General features: G+C 34.5%; 1 protein-coding gene across 1 annotated transcript in view; it reads right to left on the minus strand.

Annotated features, from left to right (window-relative positions):
- Positions 1 to 5,004, minus strand: part of LOC145277023 (uncharacterized) — a 257,832-nt gene extending 252,828 nt beyond the window's left edge. The window contains exon 1 of the mRNA XM_080128626.1: positions 4,506 to 5,004. The gene's annotated coding sequence lies outside the window, so the exon portion shown is untranslated. The remainder of the gene's footprint in view (positions 1 to 4,505) is intronic.
- Between the last annotated feature and the right edge of the window lie 12,272 nt (positions 5,005 to 17,276).

Consider the following 17,276-nt stretch of genomic DNA (forward strand, 5'->3'; position numbering starts at 1 on the left):
ACCGTTGCGTATGTCAGGTAAACACTACATCCCTTTGCTTTCATTAATATACACACACACACACACACACACATATATATATATATATATATATATAGCCAGTAGAGTTTAGTTTCCTAGAAGTACATCCAATGAAACAGCATGTGTCTACCAAAGAGTGCTCAATGAGTGAACAGAGCAGGTATATTAAATTTATTTATACAAACATTAATGGCTACATATGTGCATACATGTTTCTGTAATCAACTGTATGTATGTATATATATATATATATCCAATGAAAAAACATGTGTCTACCAAAGAGTGCTCAATGAGTGAACAGAGCAGGTATATTAAATTTATTTATACAAACATTAATGGCTACATATGTGCATACATGTTTCTGTAATCATACTGTATATATATATATATATATATATATATATATATATATATATATATATATATATATATATATATACAGTAGAACAAAATACAGTAGAGTATGTAATACACATGTATATAATCAAATAGCATTATAAATAACACCGAAAGGTGGGAGAATACCGTAACCAGGGGCCAGAAAAACATCGTATTCCACACCGTATTCTGAAAAAAAAAACTATGCTAGGGCCGCCGTATCCCGGGGTTTTACTGTAAAGTATCGTGTTAAATCAGTTGACGACATAACGTAAATATATTTCTTTATTTTAATACATTAAATTGTCAACACAAAATACTACAAAATGTATAAAATCACAAACAACAAACAAGTAAATAAAGTCATTTTTCCTCAATCTTTTTTGCAGGACAGCGAGAAAAAAAGATGAATGTTTACATCTGGCTTTAATGATTTTTTTAATTGTAGCCACAATATTAAAAGTGTTTTTTTTGTTTGTTTTTTTTTTTTGTTTTTTTGGGGTTTTTTTTTTTTTTACCAAATTTTTAATGAATAATGTCCTGTATTTATTAAATTGGTTATAAGATAAAAAGTCATTTTAAACGAATACGTAAATAAAATGAGGGTAACTCTTGCAGATATCAATGTAAACAAAGGTAATTCGTCGACTTTTTGTGTGAGGAGATAAATGTTCACCACTTTTATTAACGTTATGCAAATTGTAGTTAAAATGTCAAAAATTTTATTTATTCTTTTTAATTTCTAACAAATAAAATCTTAAGTGTATTAAATTGGTGAAAACATGCAATTTAACGAACCCTTCTAATCATAACGACTAATCACCTCTTTCTATTCTAGATACTATACTATCATTTCTACGTGTATTCAAACGTGGTAATATTATCGTATTCATTTGATTAGCACACACACGCACACACGCACGCGCGCGTGTATGGACATAAATATGACTTAAATCTCTCTATTGTTTTATTTTAAACTAGCGTGGGATGGGTACACAGCCTTGCCCGGAAGTAAAAAAAATATATATAATACTGGTTGGGGAAGTTAAAAACAAAAATAATTTATATATCATCAGCTAAAATCGAAACCAAAACATTTAACGCTCCAGCCGCGTTCAGTATCGTTTGAGCTATCGATATATAGATGGGAAGGACTTCAAATTAAACCACTTCAAGCTATAATTGAATGCACGAATGTAATAGAAATATGTCGCCAAGTTCGAATGGACATGTTCCTGTACGCATTATTCATACACCCAATAAATAGATTTTACTCGTTATTAACCATTATTTTTGTATGATCACTATTTTTGATTAATTTCAGTGTTATGTGACCAGTAGCTTAAGGGTTTATCGGTTAAATATTTTCACACAGAAAAACACACATGCATTTACTGTTATATTTATATAGATTTTATTCACCCCTAAAAAGACAAATAGATAATAAGACAAAAAATAATATTCAGATTAGGGAACATCCTAAGTAGCGAGTTCTGTTGAAATATATTTGTTTGTATAACATTCGAATTTTTGTACATGTTGGAGAAAGAGAGAGCGCACCCCTATAAACATCAAATCAAATATATATATATATATATATATATATATATATATATATATGTGTGTGTGTGTGTGTGTGTGTGTGTGTGTGTGTGTGTGTGTGTGTGTGTGTTAAGTTATGAAAAGTATTTACTTCAGCGGTGCTCAATATATAGGTACAGATAGGTAGTAAGTTATTAAAATATATATGGCAATTAAGCTACACAGAATATTCCGCGTTTCATTCTCGTAAGAATTCGTCAGGCTTATGCGAAAAGTTGTGGTTATCGCGCGATAACCACAACTTTTCGTATTAGTCTGACGAATTCTCACGAGAATGAAACGCGGAATATTCTGTGTAGCTTAATTGCCATATATATATGTTAATAACTTACTACCTAGCTGTACCTATGTATTGAGCACCGCTGAAGTAAACACTGAAAATTTACGCATAAAATTATATCTTCGTATATTAATTTGTGATTAAATAAAGTAATCATTTATATGTATAAATATATATATAAATATATTTATGTGTGTGTGTGTGTGTGTGTGTGTGTGTGTGTGTGTGTGTGTGTGTGTGTGTGTGTGTGTGTGTGTGTGTGTGTGTGTGTGTGTGATAGACATGAAATAAAAGTTGAGGATTGATTATTTGTATTACTAGCAAACTGCCCGGTGTTGCCCGGTCGTAAAATACGCATAACTATTATATTTTAATTAATACAGAAACTGAGACATGTGCATGCGACTATTATCTTTTTTTTTTCTAAATCGTCCACTACTTGTATTTAAAAAAAGGGAAAATACTTGAGTTGAGATCGAAAGCAAAACCTAAGGACAGTGAGTCAAGTACAATAACTATTAGATCAGTGTGACACAATCTTTAAAAGGTGTTTGCAAACCTACTTATTCTTTACATAAGATATCTGTAATGTGAATTATTCACGCATATGCATTTGTGAAACAGTTACCAAATCATTACAAATCTAATGACCTCACTTAGAAATTTTCATTTTTTACCCCCCCCCTTAGCAGCCCTTTTTTCCTGGATGAAAAATGATTGGAAAGTTTTCCACATGTCTGAATATCCTATATACCAAATTTCAAGTCTGTAGACAAAAATTCGTTGAGTATATAGGTTGAGAAGTGTTCTCACGCACACACACATTTTCACTTTTATAGATATATAGATTTGGATTCTTCGAACTACTGTTGTAAACTTGAGTGTTATTATCACTACGTTTCGATCGATGTAACCTCAGATCTTCTCCAGGTGTAATCTTTCTCTCGAAATCCTCAGAGCAGATGACAATCAGAATGCAATTGCTAATTAATTAGAACTTAATCAATCATGACTGACAAAACGAAAACATATTACCCCCATGGATTAAATAAAGGCTATAATTCGAAATTCTGTGCAGATTGCGGAGTTTAACGGAAAGATTCCTGAGTTCAATAAAATACGTCTGAAGAAGGTAGGAGGTTACATCGGTCGAAACATTGTGAAAATCACACTAACAACGAGGACAGTAGCCAGAAAAATCAAAATAACATGAATACTCAAAATTATGTTGTTTTTATTTTAAGTTTTACTATATTGATTATTTCATTTAATTAAGATTGCAATACAATATATCCTTCCTAAGAAGGGTATACTACGAGGGTTGTTCGAAAAGTAATGTATCCTATTTTTTTACTAAAAAAGTTGAAGATCTACAGACACGGGAGTTGTACTATAAAAACGAAAGATGTTTTGTGCTCCAGAATTTATTTTCTACATAGTTATCACCGTTTTGTCAGCGATAGGATGGTGGTTGTGCATGAGCGTCTGGAGCACACTTTGTCATTCACATCTCTGTCGCCACTGTGAAATCCACGAACTCATCTCCTAACTGTGCAGTATCGGTTCGTAAACGTTCAACAGGCACCGGTGAATGTTGATCGATTATATTTATTCTAATATGGATGAATTCAATGAAGCATCTCTGCTTCTGACGTACGTTTATCACAAGGGTTGCTTTCGTAGAGCCTCACACTGTCAACATCTGCAACAAAGAGATGAAACATTCAGGTCATGAATGCATGTGTTCAGTTATTATAATTTGCAATCCTCTTTAATCCATTGAGTCAGAAAAAAATTGAAGGCATTACTTTAGGAACTCTCCTTGTATTTTGTAAACAACTTTTCTAGGATGGTATTGAACAACATATTTTTATGTGTACCCAGATGTAATAATAGCACTGTAATTAATTCGGTTGGCATATAAATATGTATATAATCTAAAACTCTCATGTAGTATGGAATTAAGTAGGGAAATAGTTACAATTCATAACATAAAAAACCCGTTAACAGCATTATAAGAATACTTGTACAACTAATAAAAATACATCTCTCTCTATCGATCTATCTATCTATTTATCTCTCGCATAAACAAGCACCTGTTGATACGTAGTTTTAAAAACACAATGATTAGTAAAATATAGAATAAAGACTTTAAGGTACGAATAGAGAACAAAAAGCCGGCTATGTTTTATACGAATGAAATTGTAGACTTTGAATATATTACCTGCGACATCGAAAGTAAACCTCTGCTGGCCACTTGCATGCTCTGAGTGAGTGCAACACACTGAAATATTTACAATGACTCTGTCGACAATGACGACGGACGACCGACCGACGGAAAGACAGACAAGAGAACGGACGGATAGACGGACGGGAAAGACAGGAAAGTAGGTTGTTGAAAAGAAACACGAAGAAAATATATCTTTCTTTTTTGTCACTTTTTTGGCCGGGCTTCGCACCTGTCGGCTTCTGGGAGAAGGGGGCGGTCATTAGTAAACACGTGGAACAAGGCGGATACTCATGTACATAATCAAGACAGGGGTAGGGGTAGTTAAAGGCAAAATTAAAAAAAAAGCAAACAAATGACACTAAGTAATACGTGTACACTATTAACATAACGAACCAAATAAAAGCGGGATTTGTTCGGGATGTCTACTAAAAAATACGGACAAATCACATACACACATAACTACCTAAGGTAAAAAAAAAAAAAAGAAAGAAAGAAAAAACGAACAAGGAACAGAAAGTGTAAACAGATCTCCCGGAATATCAACTAAAAAAAATACGAGCCTCACACTGTAACAAATGAATGCATAAAGAGGGGGGGGGGTTAAAAACGAAAATATTAAATAGTAGGAAGAAAGAAAGAAAGAAAGAAAGAAACTATGAAAGAAAGAATCCGGTTAGAAGATACTCTAAGAATAAGGGGAGAAAAGAGAAGAAGAAAAAAACGTGTAAAAAAAGGAAGAAAGAACAAGGAGCAGAAAGTGTAAACAGATCTCCCCGAATATCTACTAAAACATACGGGCCTCACACTACAACAAATAAATACGTAAACAAGTAGATTAAAAACTAAAAATAACGAAAGGAAAGAAGAAAGAAACTATGAAAGAAAGAATCTGTTTTCTAAAATAAGGATTACTATTAGCGGAAAAACAGAAAGAAAGAATTAAGGCATCCACAAACGAAATAAACAAAGAAATAATATAAATAATACAGTGATAGGGAAAAGAAAGGGGAGACATAAAGTTTCTATTTTGGAAGATTCACTAAAAAAAAATACGGGTTCACTATTATAACTAGGGCTGTGACAACAGCATATGCTTTTCATTATTTTGACTCTCGAGTATATATCAGTTAATATTTTATATGTTTTTATATAAAGTGATGTGGTTCTCGGTTGATTAACTAAGTCTTATGTGTCGGGTATATTCTCGAGAGTCAAAACAATGAAAAGAAGATGCTGTCGTCACAGGTTTAATTATAACGCATTAATCCATAAGCAAATGATGACACACACGAAAGAAAAACAAGGAAAAAAGAAAAAGATTAAAAAAGGACGTTTTCGTATAGCCAAAAAGAGAGAAGCCAAAATAGTTCACACATAATATTCAGGCGAATATTATACCGAAGCAGCACCAACCTTACACGGGTTGAACCAGCGTCCTCTAAATGATGGAGTTTCGTGAGAATATTGCATCACGCGCGTTTCCCAATCGCTTGTATATCACCATCGGGGAAAATGACGACGTTACGTTTTTGCCGTTCTTCCAGGGAGTTGTCGAGGTCCTACTACTAACAGAGCCTAGTATTCCAAAATGGTCACTTCTCTGATACTGACCAGGTTCAATGTTGATTAACTTTGGTGATCTAACGAGAACAGGCCAGCAACGTGATTATTCCGTATGTACAGGGAACCGAAAAAATTGAGAGAGGGACGAGCTCAAATAAATGCATAAATAAATGAAAATGAATATTAAAAAAATAAACATTTGGAGGCGAATATCCTGTAAAAATACAGAACCACAAAATAAATAAATAAAGAGATATGTTCATTGACGACACGGCACCAGTGCAAACTCATTAAAACTCTATCCTTCCTCGTCCAAGTACGTGCGGTAGCAACGCAATTATGCTGAAAATATGCCTACTGAAACTCCGGTTCCTGGCAAAACCAATAGTGACAAACACGTTTGGTACCAAAGAGTATTAGGGTAGCAGCCTGATTAACAGGTTTCTGGGAAACATTTATGTGAAGATCCACAATTGGTGGAGGTCAGGATCCGTTGTTTTCTGGTCGTTTTTTTCCTCTCTTTATGGTAAACATTTCTTCACTAGTTAATCTGTTATGAATATCATTTTCTCTGGTTCCTTCTTTTTTTTAAATTCATATATATATAAACTGTGTCAATCGCTTTATTGCTGATTAGTAAAATATCAATATTACACTAAGTATACGTCACAAAACAATGAAAATTGTATCATCAAATAACTGTTTCAAGGTTAATTATTTCCCAAAATTTTATGATATTCACGAAGTTATGAGATGTTATTTATTATCAAGTAATTTATACTGCCCATTGCTTTATTGCAGGTCTTTTAAAATGCCAAAAAAGGGGCGATTAATGGTTATCGAAAAGGAAAGGTTTGTTGATGAACTCGCAGAAAGATTGTTCATCAAAGATTTAGCTATGGAGCTGGAAAGGGATCCAAGAACTTTAGCTTCATTCGTGAACAACCCCAACACCAAACCCAGAAAGGATAAGGGCACCAGGATAAACCTTTCACATCGTGATATTCGGAAAATGCGTAGAAAGTAAACCGTAACACAAACAGAACCAGTACTTCCATTTTTGCAAGCGCTCCAAGATCCAGACAGGCCCGATGTAATGTATTGAATGAAATGGCAAGGAATATCAAAATAATTCCAAGGCCTCCATTGAGCAAACAACATAGGGAAAACAAAAAGCTTGGGCACAGAATTAGTTGAAAATGGATTTCCAACGTTTCTTATTTACAGATAAGACCCATGCTACTCTTGACGGTCCGGATGGATGGGGCAAATTTTGGAACTCGAACGGAACTCCAACCCCTTGCAGAGTTCATCGCCAACAAGGAGGTGGAGGCATCATGTTTTGGGCGGGAATCATTAGGGATAAGTTGATTGGACGATTCCGAGTTCCAGAGGGTGTAAAACTTACCAGCAATGCGTACGCGGCCTTTTTGGAAAAACGTTTATCATCATGGCTAGATGACCTACGATTGTCACGTCGTTTTCAGATGATTTTTATGCATGACAATGCACCATCCAATTCTGCTAGAGCGACTGAAGCCTTCCTTGAATCTATGGGCTTCTTTGGGGAAACTCTCATGGTCTGACCACCATGTTCTCCAGAACTTAACTCCATTGAATATCTCTAGTCAATATTAAAAAGAGGAGTTTATGAGGGAGGAGAGCAACTTCCTTCAAAGGATGCCTTGTGGAGAACATAGTTGATATTGCTAGAGCCATAACTCCTTTTTGAGATCAAACAATTGACTTCCCCGGGAGACAAAATATTGTTTTAAGTTATTATAAAATGGTGGATATGTCGATAAATAATTAATTTATTTGAGGTCTAGGACGTGCTTTTTCTTATTATTCTTTGACATAAAAATATAATAAAAAATAAAGTTCGCATAATAAGTCATTGTATTTTTACCCTAAAACAACATTTTAAGAGACCTTCAATAAAGCGATAGACAGTGAAAATTCCACGATAAACATTTAAATTTCATAACTTCGTGAATATCGCATGAATTTGAATAAAATTTTTAGAAATAACAAACCTTAAAGCAGTCGTTTGATAATATAATTTCCATTTTGTTGTGATGTATATTTAGTGAAAAATTGATATTTTCCTAATCTGCAATAAATCGATTGACGCAGTTGATATATATATATATATATATATGTGTGTGTGTGTGTGTGTGTGTGTGTGTGTGTGTGTGTGTGTGTGTGTGTGTGTGTGTGTGTGTGTGTGTGTGTGTGTATGTATGTATGTATGTATATATGTATGTATTATATATTTATGTCTTGACACTGAAATCCACAGGCGAATTCAGAAGGCATCTGTTGCTTTTGGAAGGTTGGAAAAGAGAGTGTGGTCTGATCGTGGCATCACAAACAGGACTAAGATCTGCGTTTACAAGACCTGTGTGCTGACCACATTGTTGTACTCATCGGAGACCTGGACATTGCATCAAAGGCACACTAAGTGGCTTGAACGATTTCACCTAAAATGCTTGAGACGTATCTTAAACATCAAGTGGCAAGCACAAGTACCCGATACTGAAGTCCTCATGAGAGCATGTTGCTCTAGTGTTGAGAACTTTGTAATCAGATCTCACATGCGTTGGGTGGGTCACTTGGTTCGAATGAAAAATTGTAGGCTGCCAAAACAAATTTTTACGGGGAGTTGGAAAATGGCAAGCGCCCTCAACACAAGCCTAGGAAGAGGTTCAGGGACTTTACAAAGAATAATTTGAAAGTCTTACAAATCGACATCGATATATGGGAAGAACTTACTCTGCAAAGGCCGAAGTGGAGAAAGCTTGTACGTGAGAGTTGTGACGCTTTAGAGAAAATAAAGCAGGCCCACAGTAATCTGAAGCGAAAGCTTCGCAAAGGTTTTGTTGATGGTCTCAACCATGACACACAGAGCTGGAAGTGCGACACTTGTGAACGAGTGCTTTTGTCAAAGGCTGGCTACGTCAACCACCTTAAGTTGCACAAAACTCCTGTTCAGGTCAACTTTGCACCTATTAGTACAGACCAAATGATGTGTTTGAGATGCAGTAAAGTTTGCAAGTCTACTGCTGGTCTGAGAAGACATGTGATTGTTCATAGGAATACCCTTCAACATCCAGAGGAAGTCAACTCGATGGAAATTGCTCAATTTGTGTGTCACATCTGCTTCAGGATGTGCAAATCTGCGGCAGGGGTGCAGAGTCATCTGAGATGGCATGGACGACAAGATTGGAAGAACTTAGTGTGACGGCGATCATCTGGAAAGATGCAGCAATCATCATCATGTATATATGTATGTATATATATTTATATATATATATATATATATGTATATATATATATATGTAAGTATGTATATATGTATGTATGTATATATATATATATATATATATATATATATATATATAGTCATGATCATATTTATTGGCACGGTCCAATAAAAATCATATTTTGTTAATAAAATCTCATAAAAATGGTCAGAATCGAAGGTTATTATGTAATATCATGTGCATTTTGACCTGCTCTTTTTGATGCAACAATTAAAGTTCAAAAGAGTTGAATACTAAAGAGATTACAAACGAAATTTCTAAATTATCGTGTTCAAAATTATTGGCATGGCTTATTATTTTCATCTATTACCAGTATAATTACAACCAATTTTATGTTTGACATGATTTCATTACCTTTTTGTGGCCTTATTTTGCTTATTTAATATTAATTGAATTTTTTTTTCTTTTTCAGATAATTTTTAGACAGCGTTTGCTTTGAATTAATTTAAATCCAGGAATTTTCGTTACGGAACACAGCGAAGAAGGGAGAACTATGATAAGATTTCTAAGAAGTTAAAAACCTTCCCAAATCCACCGTTCGAGCCATCGTAAAAAAGTTCAAATCACAAGGTTACTTTCTAAATTTGGACGGTCGAGGGAGAGCAGAGCGAAAAATAGTTCGACGTGTCAACCAAAACCCAAGGATCACTGCTGGGGAGATTGTAGAGGAACAGAGAAGCTCTGGGGTAAACGTGTCTCGACACATAGTTGGTAGAGTTTTGAAGAGAGCTAGTTTGAAAGCATATCGCCCGAGGAAGACTCCCTTATTGAAAGCTGTGCATCTGAAAGCAAGGCTAGAGTTCGCAAAGCATTATATTGATAAAGATGCTGACTTCTGGAAACATGTTATATGGTCCGACGAAACGGAATTTGAGTTATTCGGCCATAATAGTGTTTCTTCTGTTTACTGGAAATCTGGCGAAACCTTCTTGCCTAAGAACACGATAACAACTGTGAAGCACGGTGTAGGCAGTTTAATGTTTTGAGGATGCTTTGTTGTCACTGGATCAGGACGACTTGTTAAAGTCACAGCCATTATGAAAAAGGAGGATTATGTTAACATTCTGAATGAAAACCTAAAGGACTCTGCTATAGAGCTGTCACTTAATTAACATTGGTGTTTCATACAAGATAATGACCCGAAGCATTCGGCTAATCTGGCTAAGAAATGGCTTGAGGACAACAATATCAATGTTTTGGAGTGGAGGATTTAAAAATCGAGGTTAATGGAGAGGAAGCCTAAGAATCTCGCTCGGTTAGAGGATTATTGTCAGGAGAAATGGGCTAAATTTACTGCTGAAGAATGCTAGACGTTAGTGAAAAACTATAATAAACGACTACAGCAAGTAATTAAGGCCAAAGACCATACAAGTGATCATTAGAATTACGGTGCCAATAAATTTGAACATGGGAATTTTGTAAATATCGTTTGTAATTTCTTTATTATTCATTTTTTTTTAATTCGATCTTTGAGTTGGAAAGCTTAATGCCTGTGTGTCTGTGTGTGTCTGGTCACGAATAGGCTCCTATATGGTTGACTATTTTAAAAAACTGATTACATATAATGATAGAAGATGTATCAAGACACAGGAATTGGTATGTTTGATCCTGCAGAACGGTGGTTCATTAAAATTGTGGGGTCTGCGTTCGCACCTGGTCCGCAAAGTATGAAAATAAAAAATTTAAAAATTAAAAAAAAAAACGTTTACAAGTGTTTTTGATATAAATGTACATAATAATACTTTGATAAGTATGTTTTAACTTAAATAGGGATGGTATAATAAAATTATGGGGTCTGCGTTCGCACCTGGCCTCCATAGAATGGAAATAGGCACAAACTTTAATAAAGACTTTTCATATCTATATGCGTAAGTATACTTAGATAATTATGTTTCAGTTTGAAGTAATATGGTATAATTAAATTATGGGGTGTTCGTTCGCGCCTGACCTCCATACAAATATGTTAAGGTTTTTTAATATAGATCCACAGAATATTGTGATAAGTGTTTCAGTGTGAACAGGTATGGTATAATAAATTATGGGGTCTATCTATTTTATTTTTACTTTCATCATATTTTGCTTTTGCTTTGATACACCCGAATTCGAAGCGATCTCTTTACACCCCTTCCTTTTCATAACATATCATACTTTCATAAATCAGAATCCATTTTCTGTAGGCTGTTTTTGAACCCAGTCAACGACGGGTACTTTTGCTAGTATATATATATATATATATATATATATATATATATATATATATATTCGGACCCTTATTTTCCGTTGTGTATGTGTGTGTTAATAAACATTTTTTCTCTTTTTATCTTTTTAAACTAGTTAACAAATTACAGCATGTCGCCTTTTTTAATCACATTTTCAAAAACAGTTTACACTACATTGTTTTCCCGTTTTTTTTTTTTTTTTTGGTTTATATGTGTGTCCATAATACGACGGACAATTATTTTCTTGTTTTTGTTGTTGCTGTAAAATATATGTTAAGTTATTATTAAATTTTTTCCATCCATGGCTACCTCAGGTTCATTACAACGCCATACGGAGTACATGGTTAACAACACAAAATCGAACAAATGTTATATTGTCGAGTTTATATAACTGTTTCTATGTATGTCTAGTGTATATAAGGTATACGTATTTCTCTAATCGATGCTCATGTATCGTCTAGTGGTAAGAATTATAAGGACAGTTTTTTTTCTTTGTATATGGGTGTCTGTACGTGTTGATAATTTACATGTATATGTAATAGCCTTTTTATATGTATGTGGGTGTTTTCACATATTCATGACAATAACGAACGATGCAATAACCGGACAATCTTTAACAATGACAAATAATATTCTTGTCTGCTTGACACCAGGTAGGTCACATATCTAATTTATTGTCTCCCTCTCCTCTGTCGGCAAGCACCTAGAATAAAGGCATTTTCTTCCGAATTAAACACCCAAATAGCCGAATTATCATTTCCAGATCTTTATTTCAAAATGTTCCACGTTTCGGAGTTTGAAGCTCTTAATTTTCTCCCCTTCATTTTACTTAGTTCGTCCGTAGATGCTTCCATCGAACCACAGAGATAACTTCTGCCTGTTTACTAACCTAGCGTCTAGCTAACTACACAACTCGCCTCTTCAACTTCCTTTTATAGATTCACTAATTCTTACATCGGTTAGAGTGGACAATCTTGTTTGTCATGTAAGCCACTAAACTAAATTTCACACTAGCATTGTTTATGTTTTTCCTTTGTTCATAATCTTTTTCCTTGAGCCAAAATTCCCCAATTAAATATTTAACAAATATTTTAACTAACATTCTTTTCTTTTAAAACACTTTTCTGAATATCTTTTTAACCAAAATTAATTACCAATTAATAATTAATAATTGGGACCTCCCGCAACAACATAACACATATACTACGATGTGATCATAGCTAAATGCCACAACGGGTGCCGAACCGCAAATCAATGGACTGAAAATGTCAAGGTTGCTTCTGTGGCATTTCTTCCAGAGTTACATATTCCCTGACTATGAATGCAAACCTTGAACATTGCTGTTCTAAGTGCCGGGAGTAGCAAGGAGTTCACGTAGACTACATAATCTTAATGCGCGATCTCTGTGGGTCTTATGCAGATGTCTGAGTCGGTAACTAAACAAAATAAACAAAAAGCACACGCAATTCGATTGTATATTCTCAAAACAATTGCCACATATTTTAATCCTACGTAAATAATTTTATAAATAGATATCTCTTCTATACTTTTATATGTGTCTGTGTATCTGTGTGTCTCTGAGTTCGGTCTCCATGCACTAAAAACAGCTGGGTCGATTTTTATGAAATTTCACACGAAGGTATTTTATGTATCTGGAAGTATTCTTAGAGAGGAATTTTGTCGGAATGTCTTCGATAAGTATCGATAATCGATAATCGAAATAATCCGACGAAATGAAAAAACGGGCGATTTTGACCGAAGTTAACATCTTGTGCAGCCTAACATGACAAGTTCATTGGAGAACTTTTATTACCATACAAGCAAAAAGGCTCAACGTATAAAATCAACAGTAGATTCGTACATATAAAAGGAGCGCGTTCGAAATAAATGTTTCTATTTAAAGCACAATTTCACAATGATACTTGATTTTTTCATTTTAAACTAAAATTCAAGCAATTATCACCACACAGTCAGTAATGGTAGGCATATAAAATCAACAGGAGGTTCTTTGATATGACAAGGGCGCGTTCGAAATGAATGTTTCTGTTTAGAGCACATTTGAAGAATAATAATTGACTTTTGCATTTTAAAATTTAATGCAAACCATCATTTATAAAAAATAATTTTATAAAATCAAAATCAGGTTCTCTACAGTGCAATGTAGACTGCAATATATTGTGAACTTAGTCACTGTACGAGAGATATAGAATTTCCTCCACGTGCATCGCGATTGGTCACCAATTAGAGCAGGTAATCAACTGATTTGATTTAAAATGGACTATTTTATCGATTTTGTAACAGTCACTAAATATTATGACGGCGCGAATGACATACCAGGCCGTTCAATACCGGACATTCATTTTATCTAGTTCTATCTCCCTAGCGATTGTTTTTGACTTGAATTCCTGTAAAATGTTGTGAATGAAGATACTTCCCTCTGAACGAAACACTGGAATACCAGGTTACACAGTCTAAGACGATAAAGTTGTCGCCCTAAAGAAAACAAACCATTGTTTTATTTTTAAACTTTTATCGAAAAAATCAATTCAGGTAATTTGATTATGTAGTAGAGATGACATCTATTCAATGTAGTCGCCTTCAACCTCAATTATCACCTAGATAAAGGTCCGGAACTGAGAGCAAGCATTTTCCACGAGCATCGACGAGACCCCGACGAATACTCAGCGGATGGCGACGATCAGGCTAGCTTTGGTGTTGTGGGAGGTCATGTTGGTGATGTTGATCAAACGGAAGAGTCAGCGGGTTCAGATCAGGGAGGAGGGGCTCCAGTGAAAGAAAGATATAAAGTTAGCACTCCTCCTGAAACCAAGGCTAGGTTTCTTTGGACTTGTGGGCCGGTACCGAGTCCTACTTCCACGCCCAGGGTCTGCTAGCGGTTACCTGATTCAACCAGGGAGTCACAATACTCTTCAGCACATTTAGCTACATTTTGGTGGTGACTTTCAAGCTTATTTCGAAGATATGAGGTGGCATGATGTAGCCCTCGCTTGAAACCACACCAAATACCATAATGTGGCTGGACACTTTTCATTACTCTGGGCAGGTCTTTTTTATTGGTAGCAATCCAGCAATGCATGTTGAGGGTGCTGGCAATGTTATTATAACTTGTATCGGTAGAGAGCATGAGTTGTACAACTGTGCATCTTTGATCTCTCTCGTTGAACATTGTGTAACTTTCAGACACGATAGAAGGCTCTTATCGCTCTTGGGATTTGTACACAACTGACCAACTAGTAGACGGTTGTAATTTAAAATGGAAAACTGGTTTTCATCAAACGGAAATGGAATCCTGTCATTGTTTCTAGGATGACAAATTGATTGTTAAAAGTTTGATAGAAGGAGCGGGAAGATATCATATATGGACATATATATTTAAAACGTAAGACATATATAGTTAAAACGTAAGACATATATATTTAAAACGTAAGACATATATAGTTAAAACGTAAGACATATATATTTAAAACGTAAGACATATATAGTTAAAACGTAAGACATATATATTTAAAACGTAAGACATATATAGTTAAAACGTAAGACATATATAGTTAAAACGTAAGACATATATAGTTAAAACGTAAGACATATATTTAAAACGTAAGACATATATAGTTAAAACGTAAGAGATATGTTGCTAGTATATATCTAATGTTTAGACCAACACAGTCATGGAATGAGCATACATGCTCTCAAATTTCACCTCAACGTGGTAATCAGAAGCGAAGTGACGTCACATTGATCAAAATGGTGAGTAATAAGAGAGGTAGATAGTTGATTGGGAGATTTGAGGCGAACATCATGAACAGAGAATGTTAACGAGGATGGGTGACCGGAATGCATCCCTGACACTGGCAGAAAAGACTGCAATGATGTAAATCTACTGAAAAATTTTATTATCGTTTATTTTTTATGGATTTCTAGTATCAACTAATTCCTACGAAAATTCACTCTTAGACACGATCGCGGAACGACCGCCTCGGTCGTGTTGGATTGTTTAGTTGAGCGTAAGTATTTTGAACGTTCACGTATATGAGTTATGAAATACTAGAACTTCCTTGCGAGAGAAAATACAGTAACAATATTACAACTACTTAGTGATTAACTGTTAGAAGGTGGATAAAAACGCAAACCGATAACAAAGTATTTGCTGAGGTTATCTCGAATCCATTAGCCTAAATTTCACTAGAGATTTTGGCAGTCTCGCGTGGCTTCTACTGTGACTCATGACAAAGCATGCCAACAAAAGAGAATCAAGTCAAAAAGCTATAACATGCTGATTCACGTAAACTGTATTGCTCCTACATAATTCCTGCGCAGAAGTGTGACCTCTTTGCCGTATATTCTGCCACTTGACTTGTCGTTTAATTTCGACGCGATACAGGTAGCTATTACATACGTCCATAATACTGATCGACGGACTCAAAAACGATGAAAACCTAACAAAACAAAACAAAAACAAAATACGTGAAAATTAAGCGTCTATGATAACAACATGTATTTTTTTTATTGTGAATCGTTTCGAGCAGCTCAGAAATTATATGTCTCTTGTCTGATGAACAAAATGTGTAATACAGTTGTTGGTGTAACAAGAGTGATTGAAACTTAACGGCTACAAAGTATTTCAAATATTTAAAAGGCGTGTGCTTGGCAGGTCGCTGTCAGTTAAGTTTAGCAGTAATGCAATGCAAATATATATGTATATGTGTGTTTGTGGTTTTTAGGCAGCATGTTTTAATTCAGGCAACTGTTATTAAATAACCTTTTGTTTTTTTCAAAAGAAAACCATTTTACAAAGTTTCATCAAGTGAAACACGTTGTGTTATATAATAACATTTGCCTGAATATGTACGTCTCTTTTTCTATAACTCTCCTTTTCTATCTCTTTTTATATATATAATCTAAGGTTATTGTTTTCCAGAAGTTAATTAACCAATGTAGTTTAACGGGATAAATACAAGAGCGCTCAATACCGAAGTAGAGCAGGGTGTACTCTTTATTTGGTTTTACATAAGAAGTAATATGTTGCTACACAGTCATGGGCATGTTTCGGTCAGCTAGTTACCAGTAACTAGAGACCACTTCAGGTAATACAGCTTATACAAAAACAAAGTTTGCAACGAAAACATCAGGTCTTCATCGTCACAGGGAGACTCACCACCATCATTCCTATATACATTAGTGAAGAGGTTAAGAGAAAAGGAAGAGACGCAAGGGAGAAAGAGGAAAAAAGAAAGAAAGAAAGGAAGAATGAAAAGGGGAAACCATAATAATGTATTTATGGTGATTCTAAGGCATGTCTTTTTCCTTCCTACTGTTCACTTCCCCGCCCTCACTCCCATTTCTCATCATAGCTTTTTTTTACTTATTTCTACACGAAACTTTGAAAGTTGTATAGCAATAATAATAATAATGATAATAATAATAATAATTATAATAATATATAATTAATTCATATCCATGCTTAGATATAATCATCTTCTATACTTTTGATAATCATAATTAAAAGTAGGAGGTAATAAGGGATGAACAGGCTTGTGATTGTGGTATTTATGATAATTGATAAAAAATAGCGTGAAGAAAGTGTTTTAAGTAAATTTTTTAAAAATCATTATGTAAAGAATGTTTTTCTAAGCTTC

The sequence above is a fragment of the Euprymna scolopes genome, chromosome 5 (assembly GCF_053919585.1).
Source record: "Euprymna scolopes isolate OS-2025 chromosome 5, ASM5391958v1, whole genome shotgun sequence".
NCBI lineage: Eukaryota > Metazoa > Mollusca > Cephalopoda > Sepiida > Sepiolidae > Euprymna > Euprymna scolopes.